The sequence below is a fragment of the Zonotrichia albicollis genome, chromosome 21 (assembly GCF_047830755.1).
Source record: "Zonotrichia albicollis isolate bZonAlb1 chromosome 21, bZonAlb1.hap1, whole genome shotgun sequence".
Taxonomy (NCBI): Eukaryota; Metazoa; Chordata; class Aves; order Passeriformes; family Passerellidae; genus Zonotrichia; species Zonotrichia albicollis.
This window is the reverse complement of record NC_133839.1, coordinates 5,369,554-5,387,391: the sequence shown is the minus strand read 5'-3', so window position 1 is coordinate 5,387,391 and position 17,838 is coordinate 5,369,554. Positions and strand designations below refer to the sequence as shown.

The window sequence follows — 17,838 nt, the reverse complement described above, 5'->3', positions numbered from 1 at the left end:
ACATAATGTGGCTGGGACTGACATGAGTGATAGCAAATCCCCTTCCCAGGAGGCTCTGTGCCACTTTGATGCAATGCCTGAGAACACAGAAAGCTGGAAAGAGAGAGAGAGATGCTTCCTCCCTCCCGCTCTTGCTCTCCGTTGAGCTGATGGGTGAAGCCACTCTGATTAGAGCAGATTTGTGGAATTAAATGAAGGAGCAGCAGCGCTGACAAAGAAACTGTTCCAATTCTGGAGAAAAGCTCCTCTCGCTCTTGTACTTACTCGCTCACACCACGGAACATGCAAAATCTGCTCAGTAAATAGAGATGTGTTACCCTGGCTCCACACACACTCTGCTCAAGTGCTAATCCCAGGGGGAACGCCTGCCAAACACTTTACCCTGCTTTGCAGATGTGCTGCTGGTGCCCTCACACTCTGCTGGGTGGAGGAATCCACGTCCCAGCACTGAGGCATGGCTCTGGTGCTGTGTGTGAGCTCAGAGCAGCAGTGCCAGCCGGGATTTGTAACTGTGCCCAGCAAGGCTGAGCGCCCTAATCCCACTGACCTCAATCTCAATCCTTCTGTAAACACCGAGCATCCCTTCCCTGCTCTGTGTTCTCAGAACCCCTGGCAGCATCTGCTGCGTGGAGTTATGGTGGATAAATTGAGGATAACCACCCTGGGACAGAACACCCTGGTGGTGTTCACAGGGGTCCCAGGATGAGGGAAGAGATGAGAATCTTGACTCCTTGTTTCAGAAGGCTGATTTATTATTTTATTATATATATTATATCAAAAGAAAATGATATATTAAAACTATACTAAAAGAGAAGAGAAAGAATTTCATCAGAAGGCTAGAAGGTAAAAGAATGATAATAAAATCTTGTGACTGCTCACAGCCTCGACACAGCTGGCTGTCATTGGTCATCAAGTAAAAACAATTTCACATGCTGGTAAACAATTCTCCAAATCACATTCCAAAGCAGCAAAATATGGAGAAGCTGAAGCTTCTCAGCAGAAAAGATCTTAATGAAAGGATTTTTCATAAAATATGCCTATGACATGGAACCAATCCCCTATTGGGATCAAGTGATCAAATCTCCTCGGTGCTGTCTCCATGGGCCCTTGCTGTGTGTGTGGCTTGGAAGAAGATCCCTGGAAGGTCTTGGCAGCCATCCTGCAGGCCAGGAGCTGCTCACAAACCTGTGATTTATTGAAAAAAATATGGATATTGATTTAGTACCGATATCCAACTGTGATGGACAAAAACTCTCTAAGAGTTTAAAGTTAGAAAGTGAATGTTTATTGTGGGATAGCTCCCAAATACACACCACAATTTACAGGTCATTACAGAGTCCTTTTATCTATACAGGTATTGAATACCCAAAATACAAATGCATATTCATAACTTGGGTACATCCCATTCCCCTCTTCATATGGTAATTAGTTCAAAAGTCATTAAGCATGAGTAGTTTGTTCCTTGAAATGGGTTGGTGGTCCCTTCCATTCATTCCAAAATGAGGAAGTGAATGAAGTCTTTCTCATTCTGACCTTTCTACCTTTTCAATGCAAATATGACAAATGAACCCTTGGTAGAACTCCCATTTCCGTCTTCAATTGGTTTCAGAACAGAGGAAGCCACAATTTTCTTATGCTCCTAAAAGCTATTTATTAGTTTCTATATTATTCATTATAAACCCAGTTAACCAAACATTATGTTGACAAGCAATCAATTATTAGTTAACTACTAACTCTTAACTCCATCAAGGCCTACCCATTTATTTTAATTAACTCCAATAAACCTTTAGCTCTAACTAAAATCTTCACTGCTCTAAAATCTCTAAATTTCTTAAAGTTTATGTCTCACCTGCAGAAATGTGGAATGTTTGCCTGTGTTTCCCCAGTCCAGGACTAAGAAATGGCAAAGACCAGATCTGCATTGAACACTGACAACATCTCAGCAGCTGTTACTCATGGGCTGCCAAAGATAAATGTGTTTTGTGGAGCTGAGTGAAATTACTCGTGGGATTTGCAGAGTCCAACAGCTACACTGATGCACGCTCAGCAGAGTAACAAGATTAACAAGCCTAAAAAAAGGCAAAATGGAGTGCTGTGACACCCAGATAGGAGAAATGATTGCACACAGACCCCACCAGCACATTGTGGATTCACTTTAATGCACTAGAACACCAGTTACTAAAATCTAGTCCTATATGGAAATAGCCTTGGATTCAGAAAACAATCTTGTTGTCTTTCTGACCCATACAAATGAGGCTTTCACACAATTTCTGCATTGAGATAAATAAACACACGTTGTCCCAGCTTTCTAAAGGTAAAGGGCAGAAATTTGTACTTTATATTCTTTCATTCTGGGAAAAAACCCTCAAATTGTTAAATGTCACAACACAATGTATTTATTCATATATAATCCAATTTCTTGGATTGTTATTTGTGCAGAATTTTTGAATAATTTATTTTTGAAGAATGGGGCACCACTGCATCAAATCCTGTGGCAATTTCTGTGTTTGGTTCACTGGATGAGCCTCAGTGAATTGTATAAAAAGTGAATGGGTTTTTTGAGAGTTTCCTAGAATAGTGTACCCAAATAATGCTTTTTGCTCACTGATTCATCATAAACTCTTGATTTCATTATGTTCCAGGTTCACATTTCTCCTTGGTGTCATATTAGCATCATAAAAAGTACCACAGATATCATCCATTGCTCTGCAAAGGGGCAAACTTCATGATTCTTATTTGATCAGGCAGCATTAACCTTGATTTTTCTATTAGTTCAGTTTACAAACTCACCTTGCAATGCAAATCAAAAGCAAAAAAAAAAAATAAATAACGGGAACAACAAGCATCTTCTCTTTCATGAGTTAACAAACAGCAGCCAGTTAAAAGGAAACATTTTGTTTGTTCAAGTGAATTTGACTGCAGTTCCTAAGGGACAGATCTGTGAAGAGACAAAGATGTTCCTCATGTCCCAGTGGAGTTGAAGACCTTGTTCCTGTGTACTTCTTCCCTATCTCTTTAGAAAGTTTATGATTTCCAAAGACCCATCTGCGTGTCCTGGAATGTGATTTAAAATACAAACCCATTAAAAGTGACAAATGATCTTCATACCTCAGACCTTCCTGCATGTGGTATTTCTAATGAGATTCTGGGCTTCCTAGGGCAAGAACAATAAAACTCTTCTAATTATTGCCCCAGACATTCAGAGGTGGCCAAAGCCATCAACTCCACGTCTAAGCTGATCCACAGATGATTACAATTTGTTGTTTGCTGTAAACAACAGCTTGTGGCTTCACCACAGAGCAGCTACTACAGGTGAGCTACTGTGGGATTTGGATTGATGACTGCTATAGGGAAAAGTCTGAGGAGAAACATTTATTTGCATTAAAAGATCAACAGAAAAATCAGCAGTTCTTTTCTACTCCCCTCCTTTCTTGTTCCTTCCATCCCCCTCTTCCTCCCTCAGCTTGGTCAGGAAATTGCTGTACAACAAAAATCCACAGGCAGCTTCAGCTCCTTCCCCTCTCTTTTGACCTTTTCACAGTTCTAAGGGTTATTTAATGAGCTTAGAAAAATAATGCATCAGTTAATGGCAGAATCCCTGGAAGGGCAGTATTATTGAGATTTCCTTTCCTCCTCCTCACCCTCACTGGAGGCCCCATCACCCCCAAACTTCCACCTGCAGTTTTCTTCATTGCGTGCTTTAAAATGCCTTCAAATTAACACCACATTACAAAATAGAGAAAGAGATCACTGAGAGGCCTGGAAAGGAGCATTTTAATGTTTTGGTGTAGAAAACATAGTCACAGGGCCTTGAGAGAAGGAAGTGTAATTTATTTACCATCAGAAGACAGCCACACTTATATATAGATCACAAAAAAGATGTCACTATTGTGAAATAGAGGGGTGACAAAATCACCCACAGCCAAAAGATTGGCACCACTTCACCCCTGCTCAAAACAGTTCAGCCACCCAGGTAAAATTAAGAAAATTTGTTGTAATAAATCTGGACTCCATTTCTAGAAGCTGGAAGTCAATAATTCTGCTCCTTCTCCAACAGAGACAAAAGCTATCGCCCACAGGCACTCTGAGCAGCCCATCCTTCTTGCCAAAATTAAACTTCCCATGATTTTCTGTGACACCTGAGCCCATGTTGTAATTCAGTGCACAATCCAGAGACTCCAACAGTTAAGACAAAGTATCTGTGGCAGGCTAACTCTCCTTTTGAAATGTTTTTGGGCCTTAAATGCAAGACAAGGCTGGCTGTGAAGGTGCCTCACATGACACCAGCACATAGGAACTTTGCAGTATCTGATATAAACCAGAACTGAGCCTCCAAAATCGTGCATTTTTTCTTGCAGGTAATCTATAATACTGTGCAGGCACTCCTTGTAATATCTTTAAAATAATCATCCTTCATTTAAGAATTAATTGGGCCTTTCCATTTGCAGAGTGACCCACCATTCTTTAAAGATCTGAGGAGGCAGGAGTGGATTTGAGCCACCTTAGAGCTCAGCTCAGTGAGAGGAGAGGCCCCTCTGAGCTGATTCAACACACCCAAGATCTGAGTCACACCTGGAGCAGGCTCTTCACATTAATTAAAGGGTGTCTTTCAGTGTGATAAATCCAAAGGGTAAATACCTTCATTTAGTGTTTGTATTTTGGTGGGAAGAATTTCAGCTTTTCTCTCCCCTGGACAGGCTTTGCTCTCCCTTCTGACTTTGAGTTGCCTGCTTGTATTTTTCAGCTTGTATTTAATCGTGGCTTGTTGACATTCGTTTCTTCTTGTGTCAATGTTACCCTTGAGCTTAACAAATCATCTTCTTCTCTGGCATTTTGAATCCTTCTGTTCATCTTTTTCACATACCCCTCAACACTCTCTGTTTAGTAACAGCAGTTGTTTACTTGTCTTAAAAATCCCAGTCTTTGCCTCTCCATCCACTTGATTATCCCATCAGTCCTCCTCTGTACCCACCCTTATCTGGATTTGTCTCCATTAGGCACAGATGTCTGGAACCTGGCACTACAGACAAATGTGTACCAGGCTCTGATACAAAAATATTTCCATTTCTCTTGCTTTATTAGACACACGTTGCCCGAGGCATCTTAGAATTTGCTTTTTTCACAGTTCCATCACACCCTGATCCCTCAGCACACCTTTCTAAGCTTGTCTAACATCCCCAGGTGTTCCTCAGGCTCACAGACTTTGTTTCTCCTACACAGATTTCTCCGGTCACTTGTCCAGTGTTCATTAGGACTTCAGCAGGAACAAATTCCACCCAGTTTTTACCAGCCTTTTCCGACACCATTCATCACTGGTAATTCCCATTATTAATGAAATTTTGAAGTTAGATCAGACAAGATTGTTGCTTGAATAATTTCACTACTAATCCCCCTCACAGAGATACTTCCCCTCTTTTTGTAACACTCTTCTGATCAGTTTAACTTCATTTTACCTACCTCTGCCTTAGGGGGAATTTCTCATACTGCACATCTCAAATGTTTCTGGCTTATTTGGACACAGATCTAAATTACACCAAATAGACAGAAATTAGTTAACTTCTCAAAGCAAGGTACCACATTTTTCTCTCCTGATTTTTTCTCAGAAAAGGTGTTGTGATCCATCTGACACTGTTTAAATCACTCTGCCATTCCAAGTTGGTTTGGCAAACTACAGAGGTCACACTAATGGACTTGCAAATGCCTTGATCATTTTTTTCTAAAATACATGTGCTTACAAATCTTGTATCAAATAATATCAACCTGCTACTGCACCAACACTGTAAAGGGCTCTTTCAGGAATCAGAAACAAAAGCAGTTTGTTCCTCTCATTATCATCACATCAAGAAGTTTGAATTTTACTTTTACCTCAGCTAGAATAATTTAAATGTCCATAAATTCCTTCCCATTCACACCCTGCCATTATGCCACAGTCATTATCAACATCCTCACTGAATTTGAAAGAAAATTATTCATTTTGTTTTGAGGACAAATGCAGATCACTTTCTAACTTGGTCCCATTCTTTCTGCATGGTGTCAGTGCTTCTTGTCTCATTATAAACTCCTTATTACTATGGGCAAGGAATTTCTACTGTTTGTTTTAATTTCCTCTACAAAGGATCTCCTTCACGAGGAAATTAAAACCTTGACATTTTACAAGTCTCACTTTATCTCCCCAGCTCATCTGAGATGTTGCTCTCATTGCTGATCAGTCCCTTTCTTTATAGATTTACTCATCACCCTAGTGGGTATCTGGAAAACTTTGATTTTTCTGTTGTCACAGGACATTTCTCCTTTTGACTTTCTGAATGCACCTTGTTGTCTGATGGTTTTTAATCTAGAGAACTGAACAAGAGATTCTGTTTTATCCCAGAATCTCCAACCATTTCCCTTGTGCCAATGTAATCAGTCACATTCAGAAATATTAACAGAATCATTTCTAGAGTTAGGAGAATAATCTTATTCCTCAGAAATTCTAGGGGAGAGAAAATAATAATTGTAATATTTTTTAAAAGAGCTACTCACTTTAACCAGAAATTCAGGTGCTGCCCAGGGTATTGAGTGCAGCTGGAGGGGTTTCTCCTGTATACCCAAAGGGTGGACAGTGTAACACAGGTCAGGTTAATACAAAAAACATGATTTTGAATATCAAGGTCAGATTTACTCCTATAAAGTGAGAGAAAGCAGAAATATGCTCATTCATTCATTCATGAATTACATAAGTTTACCCAAAATAAATTTGTAACACGTGGAGCAAAGATTTTTTTTCTAAGTGTTCTGTGAAGAGATGAAAAAGATGAATCTCACTTTAGTAGATAAAGCCATTTTTGGCCTCTTGGTCTTAAACTGAAATACACTTCTAAGAACTAGATTTAAGTATGGTTATTAGTTGGGAAAAAACCTGAGATCCACTCTAGATTTTAGTTCAGACCTTCTGGGTCTGAGTTGCTGTTTATTTTTTACACTCTAATCATGGTTTACAGTCAGTCCACTACCCCATAACCCATTTTACTTCACCCTCCAGGTTATTCTAATGCACTAAAAGTATTTTAGAAGAGTGTTTACCTCTATTTTAGGACACAGCTTGAACAGAGCACCAACTTTACCACTCAGCCCACCTCATTTTCATGTTTTCTGGGTTCTCCTGTTGAATTCTTGCAGTGGATACTTGAAATGTGCCTTGTCACTCATTCTTCTCACCCTCCTCTATTTTATGAGCTGATATTAATACTATCAGCACCTACTCCTACACACAAAGGGCACCTGCTGTAAGGACTGGCTGCTGAATTACCTGGGGGTTCCTGCTCCTTGAATTAGCCTGCTATGAAATTCTCATCTGCAGTCTGCAAAGGGGAAAAGACAGACAGAAAAGAAACAGCTTTTCCCTGTCCACACTTTCTGAGGAGTCTGTCGTGCTAAGTACTGGCCTGTCTCCTCTCGTTTGTGTTAACGGTGTCTGAATCACTCTTTCAACTCACTGCCTTCCACAGGAGGAGCTGAGGCAGCAGCACAAATGGATCTTTAAGTACAAGGAGCTGGAGTAAGCTATTTCCATGAGCACTTGAAGGTAAACACAACCAAAAAAAAAAAATTAAAAAAAACAAACCCCAAACAAACAAAAAGTACTTTTAGCTTCACATTTCCATTATAGCAAGCCTAGAAACCCTCACAGCTATTTCAGCTTGTGTATCTCAAAAGAGCTTTGATGATGGTGTCAATGCAAATATCAAGAAAGAATAACTTGGAAAGAAACTTTTCACTAGTGATCTGTTGATGTGGTGGTGTTGTAGCTGCACCTCTTATGGGTTCCTTGCTCTGATCTCAGAATGAACTGCATGAAACACTTCCAAAAAAAAAAAAAAATTTAAAAAAAAACCCAAACAAAAAGTACTTTTAGCTTCACATTTCCATATATCATTTCCATTAGTGCAAGCCTAGAAACCCTCACAGTTACTTTGGCTTGTGTATCTCAAAAGAGCTTTGAAAATGGTGCCAGTTCAAATATCACAAAAGAATACCCTGGAGAGAAACTTTTTCCACCCACCAGTGACCAGTTGATGTGGTGGTGTTGTACCTGCACCTTTTATGAGTTCCTTGTTCTGATTTCAGAATGAACTACGCGAAACACTACCAAAAACTGAACAAACAAAAAAACCAACCAAACAAAAAACCCCCAAAACAACAACAACAAAAACAAAACAAAACCAAAAAAAAAACCACAACAAAAAAACCAAGCAAAAAGCACTTCATGTAGCTTCATGTTTCCATATATAATTTCCATTAGTGCAAGCCTAGGAACCCTCACACAGCCACTTCCTCTTGTGTTAAGTGTATCTGAGAAGAGCTTTGAAAATGGTGTAAGTCCAAATATCAAGAAAGAATAATCTGGAAAGGACTTTTTCCCACCCATCAGTGATCAGTTGATGTGGTGGTTGCATCTTATGGGTTCCTTGCTCTGATCTCAGAATAAACCACATGAAACTTGAAGCACAACAGATGAGACCAAATTCTGGGTTTCTCTAGCAGTTTCCTGACCCTTCAGGTGTTTATCTCAGGAACCAGAGCTCAGGTGCAGCTGACAGGAGCTGTGGGTGCCCCCACCTTTATTTCAAGCAGTAGATGAGTGTGAAGAGGAAAAGCAGTGTCACCCATGGCTGTTAACACCAATGTCCTTCATCTATTTCCCATTAACAGGAGAAAAGAATGCTATGAATGGATCAGCAGCAGAGATTTGGGGCTTTAATTTGGCCACTAATTCGACCCAGCTCAATAGCAAGGCAAAGAAAGGCATCCCTAGGCTCTGCAGCCTCAGGTGCTGAGTGGGACCTGTCCCTGTGTGCCTTTTGCTGCAAGAAGCTCCCATTTTGCAGTGATAGTTACCAAAAAGGAGACCAAGGCTGCCTACAGGTGCTCTTGCTAAAATTGCTTTCATTTAGAACTATTTATCAGCATTTTCACACCATTTTTCAGCCACTCTCCTCAGCAGCTCTGTGCAATGTAAATCCCTCCAAGCCATCACCTGATAAAATATAATGCAAGAGGCAAGGAAATTCAATTACATCAGGCTGGCTGTGCCAGTCCCAGCTTTTTGCTGGGCTTCAAAGGGGAAGGGATAGCAGGGAGACAGATTTTGTAGGCACGTGTGTGCAGTAATTTCTGCTGCTGATCTCTCAGAGGCAAAGTGATTGCTAAGTTTGCCCAAGACAGAGTGAATTTAACTCCTGGGATATGACCCATTGCAAAAGCTGAAACTTCATTTCAGTCCCACCTGAGCTCATTTTTGAGGACTCCCATTAGGCAAATTTCACCCTTAAACTCAGTTGAAAGTGTTCAGAGATTAAATTTAAAACAGGTTTTTGATTTGAGGTTGGAAAGGTTTAAAATATCTTCAGTCATAGCACCAGGGCAAGTAAGGAAATGGTCACATCTGCCTTATCTGTCATTACACCCAGGTAAGTAAAAGTTGTGAAAGTCACAAGTTCTCTCTGCATATATGAAATTAATCCCAGAAAGTTGAAGACCAGACAGAAGAAATATTCAGTATTACATCAGCAATATGCATTAGCTGGATTGGATCAGCCCTCCAGACACACACTCAACCATAACCTTTACAAATTGGCAGGACTCTCATTTCCTTACCATTGCTTGCCAGGTACACAGGAGACTGTAATGAAATTCCAGGGCAGAGCTGTTGTCCTGGTGTAATTTCCAAAACCTGCAATGTTTTTCTGGTGGTATTTTCCTAATTCACAACCTTCAGTGTACAGCAAAATAAAAGCTATCTCCTTTATGACATCCCTTTAAAACCCAGTGCAGTCCTGTGGCACACTTCAAACTGATTTTTCAGAACATATATGTAAGCACACACAGAGTTTTTTATCCCTGTCCTTTCAGTAATTATTTTTGTTCCAGCAAAATCAGAACAAGCAGAGCAGCTACAAATATCTCAGAAGCTTTTAGAGAGCAGGCAGCAGCCCACACACCAAGCTGCTTGAAGAGGAAAAGCTGACATGATGAGACTGAGATGCATCTTCCCCATAGAGAGCTGGTTATGATGAGGCTCCCTGTCCCCTGTCCTGGATTTCAGCTCCCCTGGACCTGTGGACACAGCTCTGGGCAGGGCAGAGTGCACCCCTGTGATGGTGTTCACAGGGGTTTGAGGATGAGGGAAGAGATGAGGATCTGACTCCATGTTTCAGAAGGCTGATTTATTATTTTATGATGTATATTACATTAAAACTATACTAAAAGAATAGAAGAAAGGATTTCACCAGAAGGCTAGCTAAGAATAGAATAGGAAAGAATGACAACAAAGGTTTGTGGCTCAGACTCCCTGTCTAAGCCAGCTGGGCTGTGATTGGCCATTAATTAGAAACAACCACATGAGACCAATCCCAGATGCACCTGTTGCATTCCACAACAGCAGATAACCATTGTTTACATTTTGTTCCTGAGGCCTCCCAGCTTCTCAGGAGGAAAAACCCTAAGAAAAGGATTTTTCATAAAGATGTCTGTGACACACCCCCACCTTGCTGCGCTGGCTCCATGGGGACAGACAGGGAAAGGGACTGGTGGGACAATAGCATTTGGCTTCCAGTGCCTGAAAAGGAGCTGACAGCTTTTGCTGCACGAGGTTCAGGGTAGCACTGAGAGCATCACTTGCCTCTGCTGCCATGGACCAGACAAGCAGGAGCCTGCAGCCTGGAGATCCATGTCCAAAGAGGTGTTTCAGCATCATGCCTGAGAATTTGTTGCATATTAGAGCAATGGATCCTTTGGCACTAATACAGTTGGGAAGAAAGACCTGTTGGAGCAGGTCCAGAGGGGACTACAGAGATTATTGGAAGCCTGGAACACCTCTCCTGTGAAGAAAGGCTGGTGGTTGTTTGCTCTGGGGGGAGAGAAAGCTCTGGAGAGACTTTATTGTACCTTTCAGTAGTGACAGACAGGACAGGGAGAGATGGCTTCACACTAAGAGAGAGGGTGGGTAAAGTTTGGATTTTAGAAAAAAATTCTTCCTGTGAGGGTCCTGGCACAGGGTGCCCAGAGCAGCTGTGGCTGCCCCTGGATCCCTGGAAGGGTCCAAGGGCAGGGGTTGGAGCAACCTGGGATACTGGAAGATGTCCCTGCCCATAGCACAGGGTGGAACAAGATGAGCTCTAAAATCCCTTCCAACACAAACCATTTTAGGATTCTGTGATTCCTCAACAGCCCAGCTGCATTCCTGGCTGAGCCATGTGCTCTGTACCTCTGCTTTCTAGCCAAACAGCAGCACAGAATCCCTGACTTTGAAACATCTGGAGTAACCCCTAACATCTGCCAGGAGCATCCCCAGCCAAGCTGCACACGCTGCTGGTTAATTCTAACTGCACCTCCCTGAAGTGCAAATCTTAGTGCTGCTTTCCATTACCCTGGATAAATTTTGGAAGAGCAGCAACACACAACACCATGCTCTGGGATGTAAATGTGGTCTGCCTCAAGTCCTGAGGATCCTTCTGAATTTTTAGGCAGAAAAACTGCTCTTTGAGTGGTACAAAAATTAACTCAGCCTCACCTACAGAAATTCAAGGACACTGAGATGTTGCTGCATTACCTATTTGTGACAAGACTTGAGCTCCTGCTTAATTTTAGGCTGGTTCTCAGAATTTGCACAAAAGTTCTTTTGTAGGATGTGTTTTCCTGCCCTGAATGTCAATGCATGAGCAGCTACATAAAATCAGTCTCAGGAACAGAAGAGAATCCTCTGTGGGGGGAAAAGTTTTGTAAAAGCAGATGTAAAGGATCCACTGTCTGACACTAATATTCCACTTTGGAAAGCCAATTTATTAAATCTACAGAATTGAATATTCTGTTATGGGAAAGCAGTTGTTTGAATAAATGTGTCTGAGGGAAAACACACACACATACAAACTCTCACACATGAGATATTGATTGAAACTGTATTTATGATTCCTCAGATCTTTAAGAAATTGATTTTAGAGTATTCTCCCTTTTTCTGTCTCACTCCAGCTGAAAATCAAAGCTCAGTGTAGGATCCCTTAAAGAATTTTTTTCTGATACAGGAAATATTTTTTTTAAAAAAGACTTTTTTCCCCAAAGTTTGTGTGGATAAGAAAAAAGGGCCCAAAATCCTATGGATTTGGTGTTCAATATTCTGTCAACTGACTTTTCAAAGAAATAGAAAACTTAGAAATGACATTTAAAAATAAACAAGCAAACAAACACAGCTCCACTTCTTTCTTTCCTTTTCAGGTAAAGTAGCATTTATTTTCAGTAAGTTCAGACAACTACTTTATTTTGCAATTCTCTTTCTCTCTCACCAAAGTCTTCCCTGGAATTCAGTGTGCTCATTAAGACTTTTTTTTTTCTTTTTTTTTCCAAGAGACTTACACAAACTAAAAGTTACAAAACAGCCCCCGTGCCAGCCATCTGCACTGGCACATATCTGCCAAGCTGAACGCAGCCTGAAATTCAGGCTTTGGACCTAAACAAACAATCCGTCTTTATTAGGCAAAGCACTCGAGAGTTTGCTCAACTTTAAGCAGAGTTTTCAGGAGAAAGAACGGCAATTTTGCTGAGCTGTAAGTGTTCTGGCAGTACCTGTTTGTGCTGGGAAGGAGTTTGTCCTGCCAGCTGGTGCCCAGGAGGACCTGCATGAATCCCAAGGCAGCACAAACTCAGCCCCCAGTGTCTGACCACAAGAAATTATTCCCTGGGCATGGAAGGATGTGTCCCATGAGAATAAATGTTCAGGGATGAACCTCTGACTTCCTCCAGCTCCTCCCATTTTCTTTTCATGCCTCCCTGTGCTTTCTGCCCAAGTCAGTGTCTTCCCCATCGAGGGGATCCAGTTCATTTCATTCCAAGCACCAAGCATCAGCTAATTATAAACCAAACACAAATTAAACCCATCTTCCCATCCTCCCCTCCGAAACCCCTAATTGCCCATTACCCTGCATTGTGATCTGACACAAAAGTAATTCTACTAAGTGGCGAGTTTTGTTGTTGTTTTTTTCTTTCATAAAAACTGTTAATTTGCTATTAAATCTCTTGTTGAAAGACTAATAGCTTAATGAATGCATTAAACGTGCAAATTAGGGTTTTTTTCACTGCATTACTTCGTGGAAGATTGAAAGGACCCCATACATCATCGTTGGCTCAGTAGGATTTAATGAGGCATTAGACCATCCTCTGTCTTGGAGGCCAGACTTATGAATGATCCCAGAATTGTGCAGGCAACACTTGTCCCAGGTCCCTCTCCTGCTAGGGACATATATTTTCCCCTTGCCTGTTTCTTCTCCCGTCACTGCTGATGTACGTGAAATAAAAATGTAGTTTCCAGATCAGTTTTATAATGAAAAGTAGCCCATTGCTGATGACAAATGTTGTTTACAGTCACTAGAAAAGAGGGTGGAATGGCGAGTGAATATATTAGAGGAGGAGAGGATGGCTTTTATATTCATTATACTGCCATTTTGGGCCTGTGAAGACACATAACCTTTCCCTCTCTCCCTCCATCATACAGTCACTTTCAGATGTCTACATTAAAAGAAAAAGCTGCAGGCAGTGTGCTTTGCATTACCTGCTATCAATGAAGAAGGCATTTTCCACCAGTCAAATAGAGCTCCTTGTGGGAATACTTTCCCCCTAAACACACTTACTGAGCTTTTCTGGATGCTTTCCCTCCTGTGCCCCTCTCCAGGCATCTTTCCACAAAAGAAAACCTGCATAGGACAATTAGGAAAGCCAGTGCAAAATCTGGATCCTTCTCAATTAGAAAGGAGGGCTTGGAACAGATTTCCCAGGAAGTGCTGGAATCATCAATTCTGCAATTGTTCAGAAAATGAGTAGATGAGGCACTTGGTGACATGGTTAATTGACAAGATAGTGTTCTGTCAAAGGCTGGACTAGAGGATCTTGGAGGTCTTTGCCAACCTTAATGATTCCATGATTACACCTCAGAATTATACAGCATAGCAGCAACCATCAGTGCCCACATGAGGAGAGGGCAGCCTCTTCAGAAAGGGTTATTTGGGCAGATTTTTAGACCTCTGGGGCCTGAAGTGGAAGTCACAAGCCTCATCTGTTCAAGCAGAGAAATTTGGTATCCTGTGCTCTACAAAAGAATTCCATTTGAGCTGTGGAAAACCTGGTGGGGGCCTTAATTGGACAAAATTTGTAGAAACTTGAAGGTTTCCAGCACTGGACCAGGAAAACGCTGCTCTGAAGAGCAAGATTTTGAGTGTGGAGAGTGCAGATAGGAACAGATTTGGAGGAGAACCTCTCCTCTGAGGCCTGGTAGAATTTTGCTGCTCAGGGAGAAGACAAAAAGATGAAGTTTGTAGAAGATGCTTTATCTTGGCAACAGCAAAAAAGAAAGTTTATTATGAGACAAGTTAGAGAAATTAAATTCCAGGAGAGGAAGGCACAATTTTAATACTTTTGGGATTCTGTCTGTTAATTAACAGAGGAAGAGGTCTGTGGAGAGGAGGCTGCAGGACAGCCATGAGCTGAGACACGCTGGAACAAACCCAGAGTCAGACAGGCTGGCACCCATCCCACCCTCTTGTCTTTGCTTGTAACTGCTCTCTGCCACAATCAAAAGGCTGTCAGATACTAATAAAGTCTTAATGCATCATCTCTCATTCACACTGACTCATGTGAGACATCCTGGGCATCCAAGTTTAGTGGGTCAGATTCCTCAGCTCCTTCTGTAGCCAGCAAAGGATTAGCTCTTCCAGATTTGGAACAGATAAGTCAGGATCTTGGCTTGGATTCCTTTTTTTTTTCCCCTAAGCCTTTCTCTGCTGGTTTTACAAAGAGCTTTAGGGGTTCCAGCCAGTTCTATCAGAAACCCAAGTCAGATGTCTGAACTTGAGACAGCAAACAGCTTCACAGGACCCTGGGTTTATTCACATCTGCAAATCCAAGGGTTTGAAAAGCAGCAGGCCTCTCCTGCTGCAATTAATGGCTTCAGGTTAGGCATTATCCAAGGGCCAGGAGGAGCCACAGGACATGGAATTACCGTTGCCAATGGAATTACCATTACCAATGGAATTACCATTACCAATGGAATTACCATCACAGCTGTATGTTCTCACCTGAGCTAGGTCCCTCTTGGCCTGAAAGGAATCTCCAGAGGAGGCACACAAAGGAACATCAGAATGGAAATGGAGCTCTGATTGTATGGAAACCTGCAGGAATGTGGCCATGTTATCATCCCTGCTGCCTTCCAGCTGTGCTTATTTTGGGTGGAACCTCCTCTGGTTTGCATTCAAGCCAAAGCAGAAGGAGGGAACCTGTCAGGCAGTTTCTTTCTCAGGGGTTTGGGTTCCAGGGGATGGTGCAAGGACTAGAAGGACTGATGTCTGCCCAGGAGACATTCATGTTCTGCTGAGTACTAAGGATAGGCCACATTCATTAATTTGTTAAATAATTGGAGGAAAAATTCTGAGCTACTTGTAGCCAATTAAAATTTAGGTGTTCAGTCTCAGCAACACTACAAGGTGAATCCAGAGGGTGATCGGCATCTATTGCAGATTATTGCTGTGGTATCCAGAGCTGGTGTGAGAATAACCACTGTGAGGTATACAGTGCTGTGCACAGCCTTTAGATAGACCCTGAACAATCAGCCCAGACAAGATCTGTTACTCCCGGGTGATTAATGAAATGGGATGGATCCCATCCCAGAACATTGTAGAACACTTCCATTAATTCTCTCTATTAATTCACAGACAGAGTAGAATAATACCATCAGAAGTTCAGCTAATCTTTCTGCACCTCAGAAGATATGAAAATGTTTGCCAGGTTCAACAGAACTTACTGCACCCATAATTAGGAAATGCTGCGTCTAAAAGCCTGAGTGGATGCTGATTGTTACCCTTTGGAAACACAACTATTTCTGAGAGGAGAGAAGGCACTCAGGTCCCTCACAATAGAGCTGTTGAAAGCACACATACCCACACAAAAAGACCAGTGGAAGCTCACAGTTTTTAAATTTTGAAGACCTCTGAAATGGGTATTTACAAACAACTCATCTATTCAGGACCGTTAGAAATCAGAGGCATTCACTTAAACCTTAAAACACTGTGAATATTTGCACCTTTTATACAGGTGAGCACCAACATATGCTCTGTGGAAGAGGATGGGTCCCTGCTATTGCAAATAAACATTTCTGTGTTTGCATTGCCCATCACCAGGGCTCCCATTGTTCCCTGCACACAGCACAGCAGCAGAGTACAAGGTCAGTGGTAGACTGTGCTCCCATTGTTAGTGTTTGAAGAGGGAACATTTTATCCTTCACAACAAATCTACATACAGCCTATTGAGTGAAATACAATAGCCTCACTAAATTACTTCATCCATTAGCTGGATGCCTGTAAGAAAAATAAAACAGAGTCTTTTTGTACGATCCATTATGGATTGTGTGGTAAACAACATGCGTTCAGGGAAGAAAAAAAAAGGTATCTGATCCCAAAAGCAGACAATATTTGGTATGCAGAGGAGGTGGGAAATTTCTTTAAGTATTACTTAGTATTATTTTAGGAAGCGAAGATGATCTGAAATATGAGTGCTGTATATACACAAGGGAGAGTCTGTTCCAAGGGGTCTGTGCTTGGAGTTGGTTGATCCAACATGCTCTTCTCACCTTCAGAGAAAATATCAGGGGCAAACTGGGTGCAGCAGGAAGCTGGGGGCTGGGGCCTGGCTGGGACTACCCCAGGCAGGGATCAGGACAGTGATGGGGACAGGCAGGGCAGCCCAGGACCCCACAGAACCCTTGGGGCAGGGACTGGTGGCCCTGGGCTGGGCTGGAATGAGGCTCTGGGCTGGTGTGGGGTGTGTGTAGGATGAAGTCTCTGCATTGTGGGATGCAAATCCCACACCTTAAAGATTTCCCAGATCTGGAGGGGAGGTGGTGAGGGGAGCAGTGGCAGTGAGCAGCACCTCTGCAGTCAGTGCAAGCAGCAATCAGGGCATTGCTGATAACTCATTGCCAGGTCCTGAGGGTTATTGCTGATAACACACAGCCAGGTCCTGAGGGTTATTGCTGATAACTCATTGCAAGGTCCTGAGGGTTATTGCTGATAACTCACTGCCAGGTCCTGAGGGTTATAGCCCAGTTCCTCCACTCTCTTCACCCCCAGAATAGGCAGTGATAGCTGTCCTTGATTTTCATCCTGACCCAGTGCACTTCTCCCAACATTTGCAATTTTGCCCCACCAAGTAATAAGGCAAGAGCCTTGCTGTTAAAGGGAAGAGGTTGGGAGTGATATTTTTTTCCTCTTCCTCTTTTTTCCTTCCCTCTCAGTCTCTGCTGATGAAGCTTCTCTCTTCATCCTCAGTATTCCCAGTCTCCCTCCAAAGCCAGGACTCAGCTGCCATTCTCCAAAATGTGATGTGCAGGTGACACTTCAAGGGTGTAATCAGAAAATGTTGTGGGGGATGGAGGAGCAGGAGATGCTGACACAGAGAAACCATTCTATTTTAAGCAAACCAAGTACATGCCTGTTCCTGGTTCTCAAATCAGCAGGACTGCCTGCTCTGGAGCCATGAATCCTCCAAATCTGACTGGAGAAGTCAGATTTCCTTCCCCAGCCTTTGCAAAATACATACTGTATGCTGGAAAGAGTGCAAGGATTTCTCCAGAGGGAGCTGGGGCAGCTGGATGGGCTGGAAGGGAGCTGGAGCAGGAAGGGGAACCCAGCATCACTGAGAGACATGACACAAGAGAATGATTTATCTGGCAAGTTGAGGCCACCTCATGAATCTCTTGAAGATGACATTGAGGTTACAGTAACTGGCTGAGAGCTCTCACATCCTCCCAAAATTTCCTGTTGA

At 42.2% G+C, this 17,838-nt stretch overlaps 1 long non-coding RNA gene across 1 annotated transcript in view; it reads right to left on the bottom strand.

The window, feature by feature from the left end:
* Window positions 1-748: 748 nt before the first annotated feature.
* LOC102066910 (uncharacterized) overlaps window positions 749-17,838 on the bottom strand; it is a 144,337-nt gene continuing 127,247 nt past the window's right edge. Inside the window, exon 4 of the long non-coding RNA XR_012583432.1 lies at window positions 749-1,185. This is a non-coding gene — a long non-coding RNA (uncharacterized LOC102066910). The remainder of the gene's footprint in view (window positions 1,186-17,838) is intronic.